This window comes from Meriones unguiculatus, chromosome 2 (assembly GCF_030254825.1).
Source record: "Meriones unguiculatus strain TT.TT164.6M chromosome 2, Bangor_MerUng_6.1, whole genome shotgun sequence".
Lineage (NCBI taxonomy): Eukaryota > Metazoa > Chordata > Mammalia > Rodentia > Muridae > Meriones > Meriones unguiculatus.
The window spans coordinates 95,096,565-95,105,878 of NC_083350.1; positions in this window are offsets into that span (position 1 = coordinate 95,096,565).

A 9,314-nucleotide genomic window follows, 5' to 3' on the forward strand; every position below is an offset into this window, starting at 1 on the left:
CTCTCATGTGTGTGGGAGGGGAGAAGAGCGTCTCTCTGTTAAGATGTTTTGTATCCACACATGGGAGTGGCTCTGCAAGTCAGCTCAAAATGGGAGGTCAGGCTAAAATAAGAGTACCATTAAGGACAGAAGAGCCTGGCATGACTCTAGTAGTCATGACAGTAGTCAGCACTCACCCTGCTTCAGTCCCTGCTGAGCTGCCTCAGACTTGGAAAGCTCACATCAACTACTGGTTGCTTTCCTTTGGTTCCAGCATTTGCATTTCACTCAAGGATGCTCTTTCATTTGTGTGGAATACATTCTCAAGGCTGTCTGGAGGTGTTGAAGCTTGGCTCAGGGGCTAAAATTTATTATTATTATCATTAATTTGAAAGCAGTGGATTTGAGTAATTTCTAGGAAATGATTCATCCTTGGGAGTCTCAATTTCAGAAGGAGCAGGACACTTAACAGATTTATTCTGTGTCCCTCACCCCTGACTCTCCAGGGACAAACACTGTATGAGTGGAGCATCATGTCCCACATGAGAAGGGCTTTGAAGAAGCCCAGTGTGAGAGGACATTGCAAACGCAGCATTACACTACCAAGCATGAGGCAGGCATCATGTCACCCAGGAGTTTTTTTTTTTTAATTCAATAAAAACGTTTATTATTTCCATCACAAAATGGTTGCAGATACGAGCATTTAAAATGTCTTCCTCTATAGAGAATGTTATAGAAAATAAGCAGATGGCTCACAGCTGTTTTCTCATAAAGCAGGATAAGATTCTAGCCCTATATAGGTACTATGTAGTCAAAATTTCTTTTTGTTTTCTTTTTTAATTTTTATTTTTATATTAATTACAGTTTATTTACTTTGTATCCCAGCTGTAACCCCCTCCCTCATTCCCTCCCAGCCCCACCCTTCGTCCCTCACATCCTGCCATGCCCCTCCCCAAGTCCACTGATAATATTTCAACTTAGATGTTTTTAGTGTCTCAGATGGATCCAAAACCTAAACTCTCTGTCACCTCTTCCTCTGGTTGCTACAAGGTTGACAACTCCATGAGTATCACTAGTTTTCAACATGCTGCACAGAGAAAACAGACAGTTTAGTACTTTCCTCCAAATACATCCTCCACCCTCCATTCGTACTTATGCATAAGTCTTCTTGCCAGTGCTCATCCAGCCGCTTTATATTTCCAATTTCCTTCTTCCTTTTATTAACAATCACCGTTCAGAAACTATCCCATGATATAATGCCCTAAAAGAATACTGATTTCACTAGCTGGTGACTTAGAACTTTGTTCTCCATAGAGAAGTTCTATGACCTCAGCTGGCTGTACTTTTTTGTTTGTTTGTTTGTTTGTTTAGTTGATGCTAGAGGCTTATTTATCAAGAATCCTGACATAGGGATGTCTCTTTTACCCCCAGAAAGATACCTTAAGATTTTTTTTATATGTGATGTGGTAACATGAGCTATAAGAAGCAAGCATACATTACTATGACCTCAAGGTTTCTATGTTGTCTTAATACCACCAAGTTCAAGTGAACAATGTGAGTCATTCAGGCTCCAAAACAGGGGCTGGAAGGAAGCCTGGGATGCCCTGAAGCTGGAGCGACAGGCAGTTGTGAGCTGATCGCAGAGATGCTAGAGACCAATGTGTGTCCTCTGGAAGAGCAGGTGTGTTCTAACAACTAAGTAACCTCTCTAGCCTCTGTAGATACAATTTTAATAGATAATTCATACTATTAAAGTCACAAAATCACCCAGGAGTTTTAAACGATTAATACCATTTTCCAGGTGAGGAAGCTAGCAGGAAGGCCACGTAGTTGGTAAGTGGCTGAGCCAGGGCTTGAAACAGGTGCTGGGCCTCTGGCGTGTAGGCTGTTTGCCTGTTAGTGTTGTGCTGCCCTAAAGAAATCTGCAGTGCATGGGGGCAGATGAGTTTATAGGTAATGGCAGTTTCTGGAAAAATACAAAGTAAATGAAATAAATAAGTACCTAACAAACGGAGCGCTAGAACAGATTCTGTGAGATGAAAGTATCTCAGCTAGCCCCAGAGACAGTAAAGTGACGCTAAAGTACTGACAGCCTGAGGCTGACATAATTCTATTTTCAGTTCCTGGTTGTAGCTTTCCAATTTGTCTAGGGATATTTTAAGGAGCTTGTTTTTTGTTATAATTGTATTGTCTCTGATCTGACATATTTTCAAAGAATTTGCTTATTTATTCTCTCTCTCTCTCTCGTGTGTGTGTGTGTGTGTGTGTGTGTGTGTGTGTGTGTGGTTGCAGGTGGCTGTGTATAACATGTAAGTGTTATGCCAGGTTCACGGGACCCTCAGAGACCACCAGGAGACAATTCGATGCAATTGCAAGAGAGCTTTATTACGAGAGCGATCGAACTTGGGACCCAAGTCTCACTGGCGCAGCAGTAGAGAAGTGGGACCCCGAGCTCTGAGTGAACAGGATTTTTAAAGGGAAAGTCTGTGAGGCGGGGGTTCCCATGGCAGCAAGCAGGGGGCACATGCCTTGGTGTTACAGAATTGGGTGAAGTTTAGCAGGGTGGGGTGACCTTTTCTGAGGCACATAATCACAATGGCTAAGGCATATAATCACAGTGGCTATTTTTTTAAACCATATCTGAAACATTGGGGAGAATTTTCCCACCCGATTCTCAACCGATTCCCATTGATTATTGCGAGAGAGTTTGTCTCTATTTTCTATGAAGCATTTATTCTGTTATATTTCTTGGAGGCTGTTGCTAGGAGAGTTAACTTTGTTTTCTGCCAGGTGTACATTCTGTGATATTTCCTGGTACCTGAATTCAGCTCCCAGTCAAGATCTTTATTTCAAAATGGAGTTATATTCAGGCTATCTTAAGCTCTTCATAAGGATTTAGATTTTATACTGTAGGCAAGCAAGATCAGACAATTACCTAATCACAGCTCTTCCACATTCTGGACATCTACATTTGAAGTCTTTCTGACTCATGAACCATGCAAAATGAATTATTATTATTTTTTTGAGACAGGCTCATCTTGAACTCACGCCAGTCCTGACTCAGCCTCCAGAGCACTGGAATTACAAGTGGGAGCCATTATGCCCAGCTAAGACACGGTCTCTCTTTTACCCTTTTAGAGTAGAGGCTGTCCCTCCTTGATTGTTTCCTCTGGGGCAGAAGGAGAGGGGACACCGTTACGACAGCCTCAGGACAGAGTAAGGAGACAATTTATTTTGTTTCCATTGTGTGTCCTTCAACATTGATCTTCTTCAATAACTCCTCCTAAAGCCCATTTGCTAAGTACAGTTACTATCAATTTTCCCAAATAGGAGCTCCAAAATCCTGCATTCTCCTAGGATACCTTTCTCTCATGGATGATTCTCTAAGCATTCTAGATACAGTCTTGCAATTTTGCCAACTGCAAGGTACTTCACCTTGGTTAGTAAACCCAACTTTGGGACAACCTCATCTTTGAAATGTCATAGGGATATTTTCCCTCTCAGGTTTGAAGTAAGGATTAAATGACATGCTATGTACAGAGTGCCTAACAAATGCCTGCCTCCAATGGAGACTCAATCAATGTTTCTTTTCTGAACCTTTCTTTTTCTTGTGTGGTGTGTCTGTGTGTGTGTGTGTGTGTGTGTGTGAGTGTGTGTGTGTGTGTGTGTGTGTGTGTTTTGAGACAGGGTTTCTCTGCATAGCCTTGGCCTTTCTGGAATCACTTTGTAGCCCAGGCTAGTCTTGAACTCACAGAGATCTGCCTGCCTCCCCGTGTGTTTGGATTACAGGCATGCACCACTGTACCCAGCTTCCTGGACCTTTCTTACTGTTGAAAGACAGGAACATTCATTGAATGCTCTGCTATTTCCCTGTTATCTGAAGGATTGTTTGGTTTGATATAAGTGTAACCTTCTGCTAAGTGTCACCTTTAGGGATCTGTGTTCTCTCTAGCCCTGGAGAGCTGCTAGCATCCACTATTACTGGTGGCAATTACACTAATATGTATAGCATAGTGCCCCTCCCCTTTTAATTAGAGAATGTTCTTGCAGTAAAGTGGCACTGATTCCTATCTGATTAATATGGATAGCTTTTGCTTTGGTGTAATGCTGGTGATCTTATGAGAATTTCTCTGGCTTCATAGTTCCCTTTGATGCCTCTCTTCCATCATCTTCTTTGTGCGAATATACCTGTCTTTGGCTCATTCCAGAAGTGTTACAGATTCCTTAACCCACAACCTTCTGCCCTGATGCGTCTAAAACAAGAAGGACTTAAGATGGGCAAACATACTGTCTTTGGGTCACTATTGCTGTGATGAAACACCATGACTGAAGCAACTTGGGAAGGAAAGGGTTTATTTGGCTTATGCTTCCACATTACTTTCATCATTAGGGAGTCAGGACAGGAACTCAAACAGGGTGGGAAGGTGGAGGCCGGAGCTGATGGAGAGGCCCCGAAGAAGTGCTGCTTATTGCCTTGCTCTCCATGGCTTCCTCAGACTGCTTTTTTTCCTTAATTTTTATTTTTTCTTCACAATTTGTTCATTATATATCCGACTGAAGCTCCCTCTCTCAACTCCCCCAGCCTCACCCTCCCTCTTTCCCTCATCCACTTCCCCTAGTCCACTGAAAGGGGAGTTCTCCACTATTGCCATCTGCCCCTAGCTGGTTAAGTCTCATCAGGACTGCCTGGATCCTCATCCTCCATGGTCTGGCAAGGCTGCATCACCAGGGGCGATGGATCAAGAGCAGTCAACTGAGTTCTGAGCAGGGGGTCTAGTTCCTCTCCATGCATGGTCCTCCGTTGGTGCATCATCTCTGTTCATAGAACCCAGGACCACCAGCCCAGGGCTAGCACCACTCACTATGGGCTGGGCCCTTCTCAATTAACCACTAACTAAGAAAATGGCCTACAGATGGATCTCGTGGAGGCATGTTCTCAGATAAGTTCCCTCCTTTCAGATAACTCTAGCTTATGTCGAGTTCACATAAAAATAGCACCCACATGTAATTGTAAGTGAATACAGATGAATTTTATGACTTATGACTTCTAAGAAATCCTCTTGAGTGTTCACATTTTAAAGACTCTCAAAAGAGTCATGATGACACTGATCATCAACCAGCAGTAAAGTCCCTTTTCTGTTTTTACCTTTTATTTGTCCATCTTAGCAGCTTAAAATGTGTATTAGGACAGATTGCAAAGAAATTTCACATTTTTCATAAATTTTTGCAAATGTTGAAGTATGTTGGTCATGGTAAGAATCCCAATGGCACATGATTAAACACCATGACTATGTGTGTTATGTATGTCATTTTATAACAGTCATGTTACAGTGTTCAGAGTTCCAGTGGCTAAGCCTGGTACATATGTCAATCATTTTACCATGTCTAAACTTAAATGGAGGCAAAATTACCTTGCAGCAGATATGTACATAACTATATACATATGTACAGATGTATAAACATATATGTATATATACAGTGTATATATATAAATGTATATAGCTGATATATATAATATATATATATATATTATATATATCAGAGTCTAGCTTCAAAATCTCTTTGTTTTCCATCTCATAGCAACATTGTTGATCTCAACTCAGTCTTCTTCCTTTTGTTCTTGGGCAATTTCAGTAGCACTGTCTGTTTTGACTTCTTTCCATCCAAGTTTACTCTATCAAGTCTTTTAACATAGATGAGGACTCACTGCCCACGGCCTGGCATTCAGTGTTCCAAGGGACACACTGGGGGCCCAGAAGTGCCTATTTGATGAGGCTGTGGGCAGTAGACAAGGCATTATGTGCTATTTCTGCTTCACCTAGTATGTCTGTCTGGGCGGGTTGATTTTGTCATCTGGGAAGAGAGAATATGAGTTGAGGAATTGCTCATAGGCACCAGATTAGCCTATGGCCATGTCTGTGAGGGCACTTTCTTGACTAATGATTGATGTGTGAGAAACCATCCCTCTGTGGGCCATGTCACCTATGGGCTGGTGGTCCTGGGCTGTACAAAAAAGCAAACTGAGCAAGCCACGGAGAGCAAGGCAGCAAGCAGCACTCCCCCATGGCTTCGGCTTCAGTTTCTGCCTCCAGGTCTCTGCTTGAGTTCTTGTAGCCTGTGACCTACAAATCAAATAAATTCTTTCTTACCTGAATTAGCTTTGGCCAGTGTCTATCACAGCAACAGGAAAGCAAACCAGGACAGTAGCTCTGTGCTCATCATTTTTATTCTATTTTTTTTTTTCTCTACAAGATTTTGCTTAAAACACTTATCATTCTGTTTTGAAAAGTGTTGATCTTTCAGACAGAATCCTGTTCTTGGCTTGCTAGGTACCTCTCTCAACACATTTCCAAACCATCAGACAATCTTTCTTTTGTCCATGATCATGTTTTTCTCACAATGAATTGCTCACTTGTCGCTCAGATTCTTTTCTTCTTTCTTTCTTTCTTTCTTTCTTTCTTTCTTTCTTTCTTTCTTTCTTTCTTTCTTTTCTTGAGACAGGGTTTCTCTGTGTAGCCTTGACTGTCCTGGAACTCACTTTATAGACCAGGCTGGCCTCAAACACACATAGATCTGCCTGCCTCTGCTTCCCAAGAGCTGGAATTAAAGGCGTGTGCCACCACCATCTGACACTCTGATTCTTAAATTTGTACATCCTGGAATTTTATTTAGAATGTTATTTAAAAAAACTCTGCTTCAGAGGTATTAAGGTATATTTGACAAATGCAAACTCCATAAAGATAATGTATAAAGCAATGGAATACTTGTAATCTGAGCACCCATGAGGTAGAGACAGGGATTGTTTACCTCCAGGCTAACATGGGCTTAGAGAGTCCAAAGCCAGCCTGAGGCACAAGAGGAAGGAACTATCTTAGAAACTCAAGGTGTTAGTTATGTCTAGGTCATGAGACCCCCAAGAGACCACCAGGAACATGAGTCCGATACAAAACACACAGGGTCTTTATTCAAGCTCAAGCTTGGGTTGCAATGGGAGAGCAGGGCCCCAGCTCTAAGGGAACAGGGTTTTTGAAGGGATAAACCACAAGCAGGGGCTTCCAAGCCTTAGTGTTACATGACTGGACAAAAGGTAATAGGATGAAATGCACTTTGACCTAGTTGGTTAACAGCACCTGGCCAAACCACAGAGAGGAACAGCTTGCCAAGAGGAGCACTGCCACCCTGGGAACAACTTATGTTTTCTTAACTGACCCCATCTTTATCAGTGTGCCTCAGTTGCTGTGTCTAGCTGCAAGCTGCTGAGAACATTCTGTGTATTTTTTCTCAGATCTTAAGGGTGGGAACTAAGGTACTTCAGGGACAAGCTAACCTTGGATGGAGTCTGAGAAACAACATAGAGTTAGTTCTGCTAATTTAACCCTCTCATCCCCCCCCCCTACTTGTAACTATGGGGACAAATCTTGGAGTCCTTAGAGGCTCGACTCTTCAGTATTGAGTGGTCAATATTGGGACCTCATCACCGTTAACTGAATAGTTCCCAACCTCTGTCTAACAAAGGCAATCAAACTATTCAATATGCAGGGTCCGAGGATAAGCATGAGTAACAATATCAACAAGGGTCTGTTAAGGCAGATAACAAAGTAGTAAACCAAGGGGAAGCACTAAACCAAGATTCAAACCAGCCTTGGCTTGCTTTGTATTCTTTTTCACGGTTAGCCAGGTTTTCTCTAACCTTGGCCAAGGCAGACTATTATACCAGGATTTAAACCATCCTCTGGAATCCTCTCTTTCCAGTGTCTCTCCAGACTTTTTATTATTTTTTGCTGAGGATTTCCTAATCATTCCTGAGTGGTTTACATAAAAAACAACATTTCTCTCTAAGGGCTGCACACAGCCCACCCTGCTATAAAGACAACAGATCCAACAGATCCTTCTGTTCTGCTACTTCTGCCAGGGAATCAATATTCTTTCTAAATGGGTGATTGGGTTCTCAAGGCATTGAATATCTTTATCAATACCTGCCTTTAAGCTGTTATAATTCTGGCTTTGTACTTTGTATTTCTGCTGCAATATTAGTTCCTGCTCCAGCTAAGCAGGTCCCCAAGATAATAGCTAGAATCAGGGAGCCTCCTTTTAACTTAGCATCTCAGTTTTTAAGGTAGAATAAAAGATGATGAATCTCTCTCATTTGTAATTTCTTCAGGCTGACATTCAGGTAGAGATATTGAGGACCCAGGAAGGCTGAAAAGCTGGTCAAAGGCTAGGCAACAGGGCACCATCTAATTAGAGACCCAGTTGAAGAGACAGGGAGCCATCACATCAGCTGAACTGGTTTATTTCAGCTTTCAGCAAGTCCAGATTTCACCTTGCAGTCCATAGCTGATCCCTCAATGGGGTTTTCAGCAGATGAAAATCTGCTGAGGCAAATTCAGACTAGAGACAGAAGTTAAAATTTGTTTAGTAATTAGGGAAAGTGAGGAATCCCAATACCAGGGGAAAAACTGCACAGATAAGTGTAGCTCTTACCCTCACCAATGAGCTTTTTGCAGCTACTGGAGGCTATTGCAGAGATCCGCAACTGATCCAAGAGCAGTGAATAAATGAGTTGGGGTGTCCATCCCCAGTTGGTATGGTTTCAACATGTCACCTACACCTCAACATTGTGGAAGGTGATGTGGAAAGAACCTAAGAGTCAGAGGATCAGGACACCAGCTAAGTTAGTGTCCTCTAGACATGACAGGCATGTCACACCCATGAAATCTCAACAATGTGTTTGCCTAAGGATAATGATCCCAGTTGACAAGCCAACTAGGGGATAGGGGAAATTTTCCAATCCCTATGCCTAGATTGTAGAAGAGCTACAGGCTCTTAAGAAATAATTAGTTTCCTCCAGGGATAAGCCCTCTTGAGCAGCTATCCAAATGAAAGCAGTCAGCCCTAAACACATGTACATGAGAACAACACTAAATGGACTCAGTAGCTCGTGTGTAAATACACACATACATTTATGTACATTATATATGAGCATGGATAATTTTAGAAAAGGAAGTCATTAACTTGAGAGGGAGGGGTACATGGGAAGAACTGGAGGGGGAGATGACATAAATACAGTACTCATAAAAGTATCAAAAAATAATTTTGCAAATGCAAGAACTGGAGATGCATCTCAGCGGTAATACATTTACCTGGCCAATTGCATGCCATGTGGTTTTTAAAAATATTTTTGCAAAATGATGACGACAGTCAAGCTCATCAACATACCTATTACCCCGCAGTTACCTGTGTGCATGCTATTAGTTAATACATTCTACTCTTCAAACATAATCATATTTCAAGTATATTACACTGCATTCTCTCTCTCAGCAGCATCATGCTGT